This window comes from Passer montanus, unplaced genomic scaffold (genome assembly GCF_014805655.1).
Source record: "Passer montanus isolate IOZ18808 unplaced genomic scaffold, ASM1480565v1 scaffold65, whole genome shotgun sequence".
Lineage (NCBI taxonomy): Eukaryota > Metazoa > Chordata > Aves > Passeriformes > Passeridae > Passer > Passer montanus.
This window is the reverse complement of record NW_024371593.1, coordinates 3,328,399-3,345,496: the sequence shown is the minus strand read 5'-3', so window position 1 is coordinate 3,345,496 and position 17,098 is coordinate 3,328,399. Positions and strand designations below refer to the sequence as shown.

Sequence of the window (17,098 nt, the reverse complement as noted above, 5' to 3'; positions counted from 1 at the left end):
GCGGCTGCGGAGGGCGGGGGGGCCGGGCGCCGCCTCGCCCCGGCGGGTGACCCCTGCTGCCTCCGCTGCCCGCGCCCCGGCAGCGCCGGGATCGCGGCCTTTCCCCTCGGGACCCGTCTGCGCTTCCCGCCCCGCGGCGGCCCCTCCGCAGGAGTGCCCCGCACCGGAGGGGAGGGGAAGGCCCGGCGGCTGCCGCTCCCGCAGCCCGCCCTTCCCCGCGGGACTGCCCGGGCTGCGCTGCCTTTGTCGGCGCCCCGCGGAGGCGTTCTGGGCAGGAGGAACAGAGACCCCTGAAATGTAGCGCTGATTGCCAGTCACGGTCCTGCCTGATAACGCGATGCGCTAAACTCGGCTCACAGGGCGCATTTATCTGGCCCCTGGAAATGCTTAGAAAAATAGATGACTCCAAATTATTCAAGTGCAATTAAGGCCACAAAAGAAAAGACACTTGAATTGGCTCTGTATAAGGCAGATGGGGTTCAGTTAGGCTTAGCAGCAGAGATACGCATGGTCTGAGCACAATTACTGCAATTTCAGATGAAGGTCCAAGCGTGTCAAAAGGCTCTCCTCTGATCCCATTTGGGTGCCACAAGGAGCACTGCTGAAGCAGAGCTAGTAAATATTGATGGACTCAAGCTTCATGTTCTGAGATTGGGTCTGTCAATGCAGTGCTTCCCATTCTTTCACAGTACACCAGACATTTTCTACTCTGGGCACTGTGATTCCCCTATTACTATTTGGAAACTGGATGGTGGAGTGCAGAGTCACTGTATTTTCCAGCAGCTTGCAGAAGTAATCAAACTTTCATGCAGAATACGGTGTCACATAAAGTACGCACTCCTGGTACTGGAAAGGCACTGTTGTCTCTGACATATGTTTCAAGCACACTTTCACAATTTATTGTTTCCATTAGAAAAGTATCTAGTAATCTGAAAATCGATCTAAAAACCATTGTTCTAGATACTATGCTTGACACATAATAAAAAGAAAGCTCATGCCCTGCAGAGCTTGTATCAAGAGCAGATTAAACACGTTCTAAGGATACCCGTAGAGAGAGCTGTGCAGGTTTTCTCAGGTCTCACAAACGTGTTGCACCAGCACAAACAAACCTGCCAGAGCACTTTTCCAAAAACCGGCACGCAAACAGACAGGTCCGAACAAAAAGGCTCAAGCTTTAACCTACCTCGAAACTCTTCCCTTGCTTCTAACAAGCCCTGCCGACTCTGAGCGACCTCTCGGTTCTGCGGGGAGGCGAGGGCCGCAGCTCACGGGCAGCCAGCATCTCTGCCGGGCGAGCCGAGGGCAGAGCAGCGCACCGAGGTGCTGGGCCCCTCCGCAGGCAGCCGCACGCACGCACCGTGCGCCGCCTCTCCGCGCTACCTGTCTCGTCTTGTTGCAGCCGCTTCTAACGAGCAGGCAGCGTACTGGAGCATGCAGAAATCCTGCTTGTTGAAGCACCCTGAAAACAGCCTTGTGTTGTTCTGTACCTTGGTGGCCCAGAAGGACTTGTCAGGAAGCAAGCACCACATAGGTAGTAAAATAGACACAGCTATGGGGGAACCTCAGTTTCATGCTTCCTGGGCTTCTCAGTGATCTACAAGAGCCAAGAAACACCAGAAGAGGAGACTGAAACTGCCTCTCTCTTGCTCATTCTTCAGTGCCAGATCACATCAGGCTCTAAGATACCTGAGGACTATTTGTTTGCAGACTGCTGGAAGACAGAGACGGAATCACCTATTGGTGAGTCATAACCACACAATCGCAGAGGGGTGATGGCACAGACTTGCAAAGACACAGGGAGTGATATTAGCTTAAAAGTGTCTTCTTTCCCCTTTTACTTTTTGATAAAAAAGCAAAATACTGTGACTAGATCCTCAGCTGTGGCAAAGCAAAGTAACTCCATTGCTTTTGTCAGAGCATAGATTTACATTTTTTGATGTCATAGCCCATTCTATTTGTAAAAAATTGTTCTTCCTGAGCAGATTATTCCTTCCTTTCTCTAAATTTGAGTTTAATTATTGGAAAATGTCTGGTTTGCTGGGCTCTAACTCTAACTTGCTTGATAGGAAAGGAAGCCTAACCAAGTGCTGGGTTCGTTGGCATGCAGGGCAATGAAAAGGAAAGTGAGAGTATCTTAGGTCCTTTACTGCCACAGTAAAACTCCAAAAACAAAATGTGCAGTGGAGTTCAAATACTTTCAATTCCCATACCTTCAATTTTTCATGATTGTTTTCACCAAACTCTATGCAGCTTGCAGTTGGAAGGCCATAACTCATCGACATGCTTATCCTGTCATGGCTTTTTGTATCAACACTCTAAATTCAGTCTGTAAAGGTACATTACTGATTTTTGTAGGTGCCGTGACCCAAAATTAACTCCTTGATATTTTCACCCCCTCTTTAACTTCTGTAAGAGAGGAATTGTAGACAAGACAAAAACTTAGCTGTCCACTGCATGACATACAGACATACCAGGAGCTTAGTGAGCAACTGAACTTCCTCACCAGCTACAGATCTTCATGTGATCATCAAAATCATCAGCAAAGTAGGTAACAGTAATTTTTTAGTTTCACAAGGATACATACTTAAATGCATCCAGATATCCACCATATATTTCTGATATACTGGAGGGTTTATTAGGCTTAGCAGACACAGAGAGTAGATTAGTGGTGTCAGTGGCTATTCTTGTTCTGGGTCTCCTGTTGTCACCATATCTACTAGTTCACCTGGCTTTTAATCATGCATATTGCTTTCTGGTTCTTTCCATGGCTTTTGAGATCACCCTAGTCTGTTTTCCTGGATGCACACTTTTTCTGTGTAACTGAAACTTTATTGGAAAGTGTTTGCAAGGAAGGCTCTGCCACTGTGCTCCCTCTGACAATGTCTCTGAGAGCATACTAGAAAAGCAGAGATCTCTGTGAGTTTTGCTTCCCCATTGCACCATATTCCTCATGATTTTTTAATTTAATCCTCCTGAAGATATGCTAGACTCAAGAAACCTGCAAGTTCTTTTCTCATACTGGGATGTTTTCTTGCTCATCTCTCCCCGAGCTCAGAGGATGAATAGTGTCATGGCAGAAAGCAAACTGATAAGTAATTGACTTTTAAAAATTTCTATCTTTCTAGGGAATGCAAATTGTTTCCTTGTAGTATCTGACAGAGTAACACAAGTAACTTGCCATGGCAACCAGCTTATGGAACAGAAAAAAAAAATCATTACAAGGTGCTTTGTTACTCTAACAGGGAAAGAAGCTGAGACCTTATCAGTTTTGTTCACTTGTGTGTCATGCATCATCTAGGTAGCAGAACCTGTCAGTAGAACTTTGTGTTCGATTCAGTGCAAGTCATCTGCCTTGTGGGCCTATCTGATACTTGGATCAAAGCTGAAGTGCAGTCAGAAGGAAAGAAGGAAGTGTTCAGAAGAATTGAAACAAGGCTGGATTCTCAGAAACACAAAGACAAATTCATTTCCTCAGCAAGCTGATGCAACTCTGAAGATGCCAGTAAGGGATGAACCAATTCTGAAATTAATTTGGCTTGCATTCTCTGACAGTCTCCATTATTTTACTGTCCTCCTTTATTCTTTTTTAAGTGAAGTCTGCAGATCTGTAAGTATTTTGGATTTACTTGGGACAAAGGATGGAATAGGCTTGCAAGGTCTGTCTTCAAACCCATCCCTTTACAAGGATGCTTCTGGGAAGGACAGTCTCATTGCCTGGGAAGGGCAATGGAAGATGCTTCTGGGAAGGACATAACCCAGATTGCTTGGGTTAGTGAGTGAATTTAGAAATGGAAAAGGGAATCAGCTGAGGGCAGAGAGGGGAAACCATCATAGTTTTATTTCCTCCACTTTGGGAGGAAATAAAAGCTGAGTTTATTAGTTCAGAGGAGGACAGTTTTGAAAACTGTTGTTTGTGCACAGAGGCCAGCAGAACTACCCTGTGCTGAGGATAGGCTCATTTGTAGATCTGCAGTGGATCTAGGGTATGCTTTACTCTGGAGATGGAAAGGATGTCTTCTGTGGGACAGATTTGAAAAGTGAAGGAAAAGCTGAATGTTTCTTAATCCCTTGACTGCTGATTTGAGCCACAAGTAACACAACTCCAACTGTGTGATGGACTGAAGTATATGCTCCCCCTTCTATTTAGAAAACACTCTCTCCCGGTTAAAATTTATGCTGTTCATGCACTAGTACTGATGCTTAAGAAACAGTGGCCAGCTTTCTGAGCTGCCTGGGGCCTAGCTGAATTCACAGGTAAAATTCTCGTGACTCATGGACAATTGTCTTCTAGCTTCCTGGTGAGGCTGTAGAGAAAATGCTGCTAGATAACAAACCCTGACAATAGCATGACTTGGAAAGAAGCCTTTGAAAATAAACTCTTAATGTATCAGATAAATCCATGTGAGATGCAAAGCTAGAGTTCACTCTTGACAATGAACACTTGTACTCTGAGTGACTGACTATAAAAAGACTTGGGAAAAATCTGAGTCTCCTGCAACACAAAGAAACCTTGAGATAAATGAAAGCCATCTCAAAGGAACCAAGCTAAAACTGTTCAACACTATAATTTAGCTCAGTCTCCTAGAGACTGGGAAAAGTCAGTGGCTTATCCTTACTGCAGGTTGTACCAAGAGAGAGCCACAAGAGACATCACAAGTGTTAAATGCCACAAATGTGTACTGTCATCTCAAGGGCCTGGGAATCTTGGAGATACCTAAGTCTTGGAAGCAGCAGTTCAGCTGCAAAGTATTTTAAGACTGACACTGAATTGGAAAGATCTCCTGGAATAATCAATTAACAAAAGAAAACACTGAATTAATTAATCAATCCTCAATAAATCAACAAAATCTTCCTTTATATAGTCTCAAAAGACATGGCACTGTTTCAGATGACTCAAGCAGTGAATGGGACCACTTTGTTTATAGTCCCCAAAATAATGGCATTAATACTGGATTTATATTCTACTAAATAAATATGCTCAGGCTTCTTTCAACCAAACCATTTGAAATGCTGCAGAAGATTCTCATTGAGAAGAGCAAAGTTGTCACTTCTGGAGAATTATCTGATCCAGGACAAGATCTTTCTTATGATGATTTCCTTTTTGAAATAAGCAAGGCAGCATCTTGCCAAGTGCCTGGCCCAAGTCCCACAAAAACTAGAGAGAGAAAAGATTCCTGTTGACTGAAATAAATTTTGCTAACAGTTGGATTTGGTCAGTTTTTAACTGAGAATAGAAACTTGCAGAGATGATGCTCTGGAATCACAGAAATGAAAGACTTTGTAATCAGAGCTTGGAAGTAGAAGGAGATTTGTGTTCCATAGTTTAAAAATACAGACAGCTGCTGATTCCTTTTTTTGCTATTAAAAACCCCACAACCCAAACACACACACAAGACATAATTCAGAGACTGGTCATTTCCCAGTCAGCCTCCTTGTAGAGACGCTGTGGGAATGAACAGCTATCACATCTCCCTAGATGTGATGTGCAATACTTGGTAACATGAGGCCCTCCCCTGAGTGGATAATGGCATGGTTGGACTTCAGATTTTGCTGTGTGGAGTGAGCAGGGGGGAGAGATGAGATAAAGGTTTGATCTCTGGGTATTTACAAGCAGTGTGACTTTCTACAGATGCCTGCTAGTTTCAGTCTGATCTGAAGCACACTGCCCTCTGCAGTGTCCTGTTTGTTCCTGTGGGTGTTTGCTTAAGCCCCCAGCAAATGTCCTTTTTGGCTATTTGTGGTTTTTTTTCCAGGGAGTTGTAGCTGATCATGTGGTGAATCTGGAGCCTGAGATGCTTAGAAATGACACTGATTCTTTCAAGAAATGCCCCTACCTCACCCAAAGTTGCCAGGGAGGGTGAGGTCCCGTGTCTCCTTCTACTCTCTGCTGTCCCTGCCAGCATAGATCAGCCAGGGTCAGCTACGGTAGGAGGCCTGGTAATACAGAAAGCTGCAAGTTGGGAGCAACACTGATTTTCCTGGCAGTGGCTTGCTGGCATATGTACAGGAGCTTTTGTTAGCTGTCAGCCTGAATGGAATGTCAATCATTCCCTTGGAAGCTTGATCCTCAGATCACTGCACTCTGAGAGAGGGCTTTTGCCTTCGTCTTCATACAGCAATAACTCAGGTCTGGAAGCTGGAAGCCTTATTTTTTGTTAAGAAGCCCTTGTGATATTTAGTCCCCGTGTGATTTTCTTTTTCAAACTCTACAGCAAAGTTGGAACCCTTTGCAACTGATATGCTACCAGTTGGTTTTTTTTTAGGGATAGTTTGGATCATTTACCATGCTCTGGGTCATCTGTCACTTTTGCTGTCAGTTGCCAGATTTCCAGTGGAAGCGGGATGAGTTGCTAAGGGATGTCTTGTGCTCTATATAATTTCTGCATTCACTGATGTGCAACAGATTTATCTGTGTAGTTCAAGGCCTCTCTCTACCACATGAGTTTGTACTGAAATCTCAGACCATTGCACATGTTCTCCTGGAGAAGACACTAAGATTATTGGTATTCTTTTTTAAATAGTCTTCTTCTTCATCAGCTAATGCTGATTTTCTTCCCCTCAGCATCAAAGAGCAATTGCTAACTACATCTCTTTCTTGCAGAAATTTCAAAGCAGTGTTGCACAGCATGATTCAGGCATGCACACATGGTAGAACTAAATAGAATTAAAGACATTTGTGTTTATCCAGTTAAACTACTGGTTCATTTTCCTTTGACTGTTCTTTAATATACTGGCCACACACTGTCTCTAACCCTACCATGCAGCCCTCCTTCTCATCATCATGCTCAAGCTGCTGAGCCTTTTCTTCTCTTCTGTTAAGCCCCTCACTAAATTCTGGTTTTCCTTCTACTTTAAGGAGATGCCCTGAGCCTTGGTTCCTATCTATGCAAGCAAGTAAAGCTGATGTGAAGCAGAAATACAATAAAATACAATAAAATCAGACTGGAGAGGAGGATAGAATCCAGCCTTCCCAGTATCTCTCTGCTTCTTAGTGCCCTTAACACACCAGTGTACGCTCTAGTCCTACCCAACCTTAGTAAAGCTTGCTGATCTGGTCCCTTTCCACTATGGACAGCTCTTTTCCTCTGTGGCAGCCTCTTCCTGATGCCCTTGTGCAGTGTTTCCAGCTCCCCCCCATCCCTCTCTGCGATTACCTCAAATACACACTGCTGCAGTAACCAAGTCCATAGGTGACCTCAGCCTTGACATTATTTATAGCAGAGGTAGACACTGTCCTGCAGTGCAGCTGCTCGTTGTCAGAGCTAAAGATCCTGAGTTACAGAGCTGCCTGGGAGCTTATGGTGGTAGCAGTATTCCCACATCAAGTGAGGTCCAGGCTAGATATTGAAAGGTTTCCTTGGCAGTGAGGCTCTGCTCCTGTGTCACTATCCTGTCTAGGCTATCCTTGGAGATATCCAAGGAGAGATTCCTAGTAAAGGTAAGGGCATAGTCCTCCCACACAAATGCCTTCAAGAGCAGCACAGGGTTAAAAATCATGACTTCAGTCAGACATGACATAGTTGATCTCTCCAGGGTATTTCTACACCTATTTCACACAGATTCTCTTCTTGCTGGCAGTTACCCCTTTCCTTATTACAGAATTTTCCTACACTGAAGCCATAAAGTTGACCACAGCATCTTGGGGTTTTTGTCTTCAGTTTGGTCATCCCCTTTCCTCTTCTGCTTCTCCATCAGGAAAGGTGAAAAGCAGAAGAGGACCTGCAGTCACTTGCATCTTGCAGGACTGGTGCAAGTCCATTGCATATTTCTAGGTAAGTTTTCAGGCAGATGTTTATGAGCTCAGTGGTGGGGTGACTCTCTCTCTCTCTCTCTCTGTGTGTGTGTGCAAATCACTCAGATACTCTCTGAGTGCTTTCACGGGGCCAATGCTAAACATTTCAGAAGTCAGACCTCCTGCAAGATTCCTAATCTGAAATGACCAAAGCAACACATTGCAAATTTCTTCTCTGATTTTAGATTCATGACTTTGTCTTTCCCACTTTCAGTCAGCAGACTTCAGTTGGGGAAATACTGAGGTTAATGTACGAAAACACTGATCACAAATGTTACATGAATCCAAGTGATTGATAGAATTTCAGCCATTGACTATCATAGCTTGTGTTAATCTCCAGATGTTGTATTAACACTGAGTGATTTCCCAGTTCTCATTAGCAATATGCTTTGATAGGGGTAGAAGGTGTTAGCTGTACTTTCCCTTCAGTGAGCTGTTTAATCCTTGGAGCTTACTGGCAGTGGGATTTGGGGGACTTGCGTGATCACAAAGAGAATTTAGAGTAAAATTCTGCAGTACCCTCCCTCTGGCTTCTCTGGGACAGTGCATAGGGGAGGGAATGGGTTCAGAGCTGCTCCATTTCCCCTTTTAAGCAGCTCTGGTGTGCTCCAGTGAGGACTAAGCAGGAAGCTTCTTAGTCAAGATCTTCCTGGTTTTCAGGAGCACACTCAGACTGGCTCTCCTGCAGATCAGCACATGCCAGTGAACTTGTTGTAGCACGTTTAGCTGCATGTTCTTGTTGGCTTACTGAGGTCTCATCCAAAGCTTACTGCAGATACAGGGAAGATTAATGTACTTTTTCAGTGGCCTTTGGTCTATTCTGTGGAGGCAAAAATAAAACTGTGATAGATACATGGGTGAGTGAACCCTACATTGCCACCACATTTCACTCTGAGGAGATGGCAAAAGGGATTCTGCAGCCCAACCTTGTGCATCCCAGAACATACATGAATCCTACTTAATAAGTAATTCAAAAGCACTTTCTGGTTTGTGAATCATCTGCATCCCCAGACTTTCTGAGGCTCTTGGGTAATGAGACAAGAACAGTGCAGCTTCTATAGTCACTTCTACCTGCTCACTGGGCTGCTAGCCTGCTCTGGCCCTAATTTTGAGCTGTTCTTTTAAACTGCTCTCTGCCACTAAGCAATTCTCATCTAGAGATCTCAGACATGAAGTAATCCTCCCAGCTTTTCTATTAAAAAAGCCAACTACCATTAAACCTGTTTTACAGGTGGGTAGGCTGAGCTCCAGTCTGCCTGAGATCACAAAGTGTTATTTAGGGCCAAACTGCCTGGTCTGACACATTCCTGCAGCAAGGATAACCACTTTTCTTAGAGGAAAAGAGTGCCCAGGTGAAGGGAGGGCTGGCCTCTGTTTATGTACGTGCTTTGCACATGGCTGTGAAGCACATAAACCTCACTGGCTGCCTGGCTGGAATCCAGGTGTCCCTTGGACGAAGATGCACGTGTAGGGTGAACTAAAATGCCATGCTGGGCTCTGTGTGCTGAGCCATCCAGCAGGTGGGAAAGCACAACTCTGCCTGATTGCTTATGCCTGAGTCACCTCCTTCAGTATTTGCCACTGCCTAGCATGTTAGCATGCTGCCTGCTGGATAATAAATGACTTCTGCTGCTGCAGCAGTGAGGATACTATTAAAAATTAACCCTGGGAAATGGTCCCGCATATTTTTTTCATTCAGACCCAGACAAGGGGGAAGAGAAGAGGAATGCTGGTGAAATAGGATTTCAGAAAAGGCAAGTGGTGAGTTTTTAGTAATGGGGATGGTTCAGGCTTCAGTTTAATCACTGCAGTTTTTGGCAATCAGTGATCAGCATTCAGAAGGCTTAAGGCACTGGATAAAGTTAAAAGCAGTGCAGGTAGAAAACACTCAATAGGCATATTGCAGAGGAGGTCAAAGAACGAGATAAATAGGGATTACTGTGCAGACATATAATTTATGACCCGTTTGCAGAAATAAATTAATTTACCACGTGGGTGATATTGCCACTTGTAAGGAATGATGCCTGTATATGAAACACTCTCAGTTTTGGTTTATGTATTGCATGCTTTTCTCATAGTAGCACACTTAGAACCACACCTTACCTATAGCAGTATGCAGAGTATATTTACAGAAGTGAAGGATTTGTATTAAATATCTCAGGAAACTGAGCGACTGACAGAGAGATATTTCATTTTCTTGGCTTCTCTTGCCTCCAGCACCCACACAGTATCCATCAAATTGTCTGGACTCAAATCCTCACAGGCTGCATTTGAGGCTTGGGCAAGGAGCCAGCCTGGTTTAAAGAGCAAAGTCCTGTCTGTCCGCATGCACTCCCCACTGTCTGTGTGCTGCAGTCTGGAGCAGGGGAGCTCAGCCTTAGGTTCAACAAAAAATACCCCTTTAACTCCCTTTGCATTGTTCCAAGAGAGGGATTTGGTCTGAAGCCTGCAGACACATGTATTAATGATTCCACTGTTGACACAAAAATTGCACCTTGTTCTGAGACGTCATTCAGCTGGCTTTGGTACAGCAGCAAGCAGCACGTCCCATCCTGAGGGATGTCCCAGCTCCTTGAGCTGCTCCCTTCATGGATGGTTGGTACCTGTAGATGGTGTGGATTGCAGCACAGGCTGTAATGCCAGGTGCACTGACTGAGCAAGCAGATCTGCCCTCTGGCTGGCATGCTTTTATCCAGAAGCATATTGTGGCTGTTGATTTCACAAATGTACTGTGATATGACAGCACCTATCCAAGGGCCAAGATGAGGTCTGCATGTTTGTCCTGAGTCACCTGCTCATCCCCACATGGCAGAGGTATTTTAAAATGTTGGGTTTAAGCAACATTTCCTGCTGCATCAGGAAAAATGATATAAAGTTCCATCATAAACAGTGTTACAAATTTGTTGGATGAAAAGTACTCAGATATCGCTATGTCTGAATTGCAGACAATTCCTACTCTAAGGTCTTTCCTTACCTGTGATATTTACGGAACCATGGTTGAAATATTCCTCAGGCTAATTCCTTTATTTGTTGTCTCTCCTTTTTCTCTCTATCCAGACAGAGGTTTGTTATTATCCCTAGTCCCTGCTACCTACATACAGCTCTTGCTGCAGCCAAGCACACGGCTGGAACAAGGATCTTATTTAATGATTACTGACCAGGAGTTATCACAATGGTTGTCATCAACACAACAGCAATTTATAAACATGGCCTTTGTGGAGGTTTTGGAAAGCCAATAGCTTAGAATTAGTTTGGCACCTCTTTGCAGAGTAGATGGTGCATGTTGAAATCACTTCCTTTAACTTCAATAGATTTGAGGTCACACCCATGGTGGGGTTATTTATTTCCCTCCCTTTCACCCCCACACCCTCCAGGTCTCTGTATTTCACTCTCCAGGTTGCCAGGGGCTGTGTGTGTTGTTCATGTGTTGTGAAGTGAGTATCTCAAAGAAGAAAGTGACCTGTGCAAACAGCTGCAGGCATATGTCCAGCTGCCCAATTCTCTAGAAGAGGAAACTGTGATCTACGCCTGGAAATTCTGCTTCCAAAAGCCAGGAGTTAACCAGTAAACAATGAATATATAGTTGTGTCCTAGACTCTTGTGCTTCCACTGGCTTTTAAGGAGAATGAGAAGGAAATGTATTTTTAACAGCAGCTCAACTTGAAACTTGATCTGCAATGCAGGGGAAATCAAGTGATAACTTGGATATTAGCCAGCTGCCAGTGGTTGGTACACAAGGTTACTTGGAATGGTCTGTGTTAGTACACCCACAGCATGGCATAGGGAGTGACCATTGTAGGGCAAGACAGGGGAAGCTTGTGTGTATTCCAAGGAAGATAGGTTCTGCCAGTGGTGATGTGTCAGGAGTTGTTGGGGGATACTTTTCACTTTGTCAAAAGTTCATCTCTGTTTCTAACAGTGGGAAAGTCTAGGAATGAAAGGTCTTTGCTCAGACTGTGAAGGAAGTGAATGAAGGTGAGTCACAGTACTATAGGAGCTTCATGGCTCCTACACATAACAGTAGTTTGTGGACATGGGAGGATTCCTGTTCTGAATTTCTGTCTTCTTCTGAAAGGAAATACTCAGGCATATGCCCATCACCCAGCTCAGGCACTAGGAGTTTCTGTTCACCCAATATAAGGGTTAACCCAGGGTCTCCTCTAAGGTGTTTCAAGAAAAGAGGATGGAGTGCTTAGCCAAAAGGGCAGGAATTCAGGCCAAAGAGCAGTGATAAAGTGCAGGTTTTCATAGCCAAAGAGCTGGCCTACATGACTGGAGTCCCCTGTGGCAGACAATATGCCATGTTCACTGCCATGTACTGTCACCAGACAGTGGGGCTGCTGACAGATCCAGCCTTGAAAAGGCTGTTAAGCAAGGCTTTTGAGGTAGGTGTGAGATTTCTGTGGACTGGGATGTGTCTTACGGTTTTCAGTACTTGGAAACACTACCTGAACATCTGTCTGGGTCTCAGCCAGCATGCTGAGTTAGGTAATGAAGCTGAATCTTTACTGAAACTTTTAGACAGTGCATAAAACATACAGAAGCATACCAATAATACATCTTTTCTCATCACTAATCTAACTTAGCTGCTGGAATGTAAGTACTCAGTCCTTTTTCCAAGCACACATTATGTAGAATCAGAGCCAAGGCTGTAAAGGGAGTGCCTGGAAATCAGGTCTCTCCTGTCATTTTGGGGACAGGGAAACATTCTTCATTCTCCATGAGGATGGGATTCCTTCTAGTAGTGTAGAGGAAGTTATACATGGCAATGACCCAAATGTAGATGAATCCCAAGGCTTTCCAAAGAGGCTATTCATGGAAGAGGCAACCTGAGCTGCTTAAATTCTAGTGAAAATGTCTGTATGGTATAGTGATGTGTTGCATCACTTTTCCTTCCTGTGTAGTATTTGCTGAACTTGACTCCAGGCTGCCTGCAGCAGAAGCAGATGTGTAGGGTCAAAGGTTCCTTTGACAGAGCAGAGAGGATCATTTTTGCCTTTGCTCAGTTCATTCACTGATGCTGAGCCAGAAGGAAGCACAAATTGCCTCCTAGACTGTGGAGCTGAAACAACCCTGGGGATGGGCAGGGTGCTTAAGGCAAAAGGAGGACTTTGGTCTTAGACTGTTAGGACAGGGAGCCTTTAGGCTCCAGGACAGTGTCTTCAGGCTACAGGTGCTGGCCCTAGGATTACATGGGCAAGCACAGGGATGCACAGGGAATACAGTGTTTGTTCCAGTCTGCAGAACTGCCTGGCCCCCATTTATCTACCTGCTGATCTCCTCCCTCCTCATCTGCAGACTGCACTCCAGCCACCTTATTTCCTGCTCTGCAGGACAGGGATTTGTTGAGGACTTTTGCCAGAGCTGTTGTCTGTAGCGTGGCTCGCAGTGGTGCTGTTGCTGTGATGGCTGAAAGCCCCGGTGTACATGAGTTGCATTCAGAGTAAGCTTTGAACTGTGCAAAGTGCATGCAAACTAGTAGTGTAATGGCATGCAAACTGGTGCTTTGACCTGATTAAATTTTTTTAAAGCCCCAATTTCTCCACTCCTTCACATTATATGTTGTCACACTGATGGGAAGTGAAAATAGTAACCCCTTTCTGATTCGGTAACATTTTATGGTGGCTTTTCATTGGCACAAAAAGCAAGTACACATTGGAAAGCTGCTGTTTCCCCTGTCTGAAGACAGCTAGATGAATTTCACAGCTAAATCCTGCTTGGAAAAACAAACCTAAAAAGTGCAGTGAGGCCATAGGTTCCTTTACACTGCAGCAAGCAATGAAAAAGAACAAATGTTGCTCCTGAAAAACTGTGGAGAAAGAGTCACTGACCGTAACTCCTTTCCAACATCAATTCATTTCCCCCTTAGTTTAATGTTGAAAACAAAGTTGTAACTCAATCATTGACCATGGAATTCATCCCAGAAGAAATGCAAGGACCACCAACAATGTGGTCCAGGTGTGGATTATAAATATCACCAGGAAGAGACATTCTGTGTCCCAGGGGCATTAATCCTGCAGCCAGTGCTCTTCCTTTTATATTCTGATTTTAAGCCTGCCATTTTTAAGGCTTTTCAGAAAGACTTTCTCTTGCAGAGGATTCCTACCACAACAAGCACAGTGATACACCTAAACTGAATGAAGCCCTATAGTGGTACTACAGTTGTAACAACATTAGGGTTTATACCTACCAATTCTTTGATAGAAATTACCATCTGGCAGTTTGCAGAGAAGCTTTGGACTTGTCCCATACCATGGGACAGGATACCATGCACTGGAAAAGCACATGTGTGCAGACAGCATCCTTGAGCTTTCCAAAACCAGGAAATAGTTTGACCCAAAAGAAACTGAGAAAGGTAGAAGGCATTGAACAGAGGCACAAAACAATAATCTCACAAGAAAATTTATACACAGGCATTTCAAGTTACCATTTATTCATCTGGAGTCAGAATTATATAAACAAGGGAGTAGAAGCATACTTTTCTACATCTTCGTATTTTTTTTCATATAAGAAGCTTTTATTTCCTTTTTTCCATAAAAATGTAAAGGGAGAAAAATATTACATTTACTAATTTATTTATTTACAACTTTTCATTATAATTAAGGCAGAAATAGGAAATAAGCCCTTCTGGAATGAGGTAGTCCTGGCTCAGTGGCTCAACTATTAATACATTGCCCTGTCTCACCTTTGCTATCTCGTGTTTTCATCCCAATCAATCACCTTGACTGCACAGTAATGCAACTACTTCTGAGTAGAATCTCTTGGTCATGAACCAGAATCTGCTTTTCTAAAGCAATAGGACAAAGAAAGGAAAGATCCCTCTGGTGTGGCATCTGCACTGGGTATTGCTTTAAAGTGGGATTCTGCCAGAGTTCTCTCCTCCCAGCAGAGCTGAGTCAGGGTTTAAGCTAAAGAGATATCCCAACACAAGTGAAGCCTGTCTTATGCTCACCTTTTCCCTAAGAGGCCCTACACCATGACAAGGTACCATTTGCTGTGTTTATTGCCTTCTAATAGCCCAAAAATTTACCAAGCCAAGGAGGGTGTTTACTTTCCTTGAGTGAGCATGCAGCAGGGAGAGGAGACAGGTTCTGTCACTCTGTGTGACTTCAGTGACATCAGTAGTTTGGTTCACTTGTTTATAGAAGCAAGGGCAGCATAAAACTATGAATGCCCATCTTTCAGTGTGAGTTAAAATACTCTGTAAAAAACTGTTATCAAAAGTTTTCCCAGGTCTAGTTCAGTTTGAAAAGATACAGCTTTGTATAAAATGCCAAATGTTTCCTGACGAAGCTTTCCTTTCTGATTGCAGTTTATGAATTCACATAAGCCTGTGAAAAGAGCAAAAACAAATGCCCAGATTCATTGAATCAGAGAAGATGTTTTATTAACTGGATTCTCTCATTGCCCTTTCTTTTCATGCCAGGTGCAGTAACAGAAAAATAAATTCAATTTGCAGACTCCTGTCATCCTCCGGATCTTTGGATCAGTCTCTCAGCCTCATTCATTGCTTCTGAGAATGAACTTCTAAACACCTGCTGTGGTCGAAACTGTTCTTACATCATCTCCTGAACACAGTGACTTCAATCACATGAAATCATGAGGTTAATGCCACAGTCGAGACTTCAAAGCTGTTTCTGCAGACCTGAGCTTTTTTTTTTTTTTTTGAAAATGCTACAGTAGCTGCTAGTTCTTAACCAACAGAAGAATTACCAAAGTTGTCAGTGTTCTGCTTATCATGCAATATAAGAAGATGGGAACATTTTCTAGAAGAGTTGCAGTCTGAGTGGGGGTGGCAGTACCACAGGATGAGTTCTCCACTTAATCTCAGATTAGTTTTGGTTTTTGTCTTTTTGTATAAAATGGAGATTAATATCCTACTTGAACCACATGACCTTTAAAAAGTCCCTTCCAACTCAAACTATTCTATGACTCTATGAAATGGTTAATTGTGCTAAAAAAGGGATTGTCACAAGAAAAAAAGGTGATTACAGGGCTTACTAATGAGGGTAAGAGATCAGGCTGCAAGGGGAACTGTCCGCAGAGAGACACTTTGAACAATCTTTCAGAAGGGGAGAGATACTGATACACATCTAAATGAATTGCATGGGTTATGTGCAGTAGGAGAAAACTTTCCTCTGACCAGAAAGTCCCCTCTGGTTCTGTGTTTCTGAGTTGTAGGACAATGAAATTCTTAAATGTTAATTATGCAAGTAGCAACAGCAACTATCTATTGATCAATAGTATTAATTATAGACTGGATTGATTGGATGTTGCTTGTGACTGAATAAAACCAGAAGAACAGACAAACCTCTTCTTGTAAAATAAGACTCCAAAGAAAAAGCATGTTTATCTAGGCTTGGCTTTCAGAGAGGCTTCACCCATTTCTTGTTCATTTGGGTAGCATCAATGGAATTAATCCAGAGTTACACATTTTTTGGGGCTCCTTTGAAGGTGAGATCAGAATCAGGTCCACTGTCTCCAGGTAGGTCCAAGGTATGCTAATTGTCAATACTAGGATTCTAAAACTTTCTTGGATAAACTGAAACATTACTTTTATTTCCTATAAAGCTTCATGAATGTACAACATGATTCCTGGATATACATCACATCAGCTCCACAGTTATTAATTTACAGATTTCTCACTGACCTTAGCTCAGCTCTGGGAATGGTGCCAGCACAATTACAGTAACTCTGAGTAAAGAGACATAAAGCTTCTGTATCTACCCTGAAACAGTGCCAGAATTTTCTCTTCCTCAGTGATGGAAAGATGCATTTCTTCAATTGGTTTCAAATAGTTCAGACTGCATTTACCATAAGTAGATTATTTCCAGCAAAATAAGGAAAATAAGAAAATTTCCATGCAGATGTGTGCATACACAATACACGTTCTCCACAGATAACTTTTGGGAAGTGTGTCCCAAGAAGGTGCATGTTGGAAAACTGAGTCAAGGTGATTTGAGCTAGTTACCTGGGAAAAAAAATGGCAGAGTTGGGAATAAAATTCCAGGGGCAGATGCTTGATTCAGTATTGTTTTCACTGAATCACACTACCTTCCTGGAGCACGTCAAGGCCCATTGCCTTCCTTCCTGTGAAGATGGGCAGCTGGATTGCAATGACAGCAGGTGGAGCTGAGTGTGCTCATCACCTTGGAAAATCAGGCCCCTGGTGATTCTCCCTGATGTTAATTGACCGTCAGACCCTACAAGAGGGGAGTCAACACATTTCCTGACCTATGGTCTAAGTGTTTTCCAAACCCTAAAGTAAATTGAATGTAGTTAGAGAGGAAATGCTGATGCAATCCA

The 17,098-nt window shown here is 43.5% G+C and overlaps 1 long non-coding RNA gene across 1 annotated transcript in view; it reads left to right on the top strand.

Moving 5' to 3' along the window:
• LOC120511368 overlaps positions 1-16,063 on the top strand; it is a 17,327-nt gene extending 1,264 nt beyond the window's left edge. Inside the window, exons 2-4 of the long non-coding RNA XR_005629712.1 lie at positions 1,659-1,740; positions 7,696-7,772; positions 15,219-16,063. This is a non-coding gene — a long non-coding RNA (uncharacterized LOC120511368). The remainder of the gene's footprint in view (positions 1-1,658; positions 1,741-7,695; positions 7,773-15,218) is intronic.
• The last annotated feature ends 1,035 nt before the right edge of the window (positions 16,064-17,098 follow it).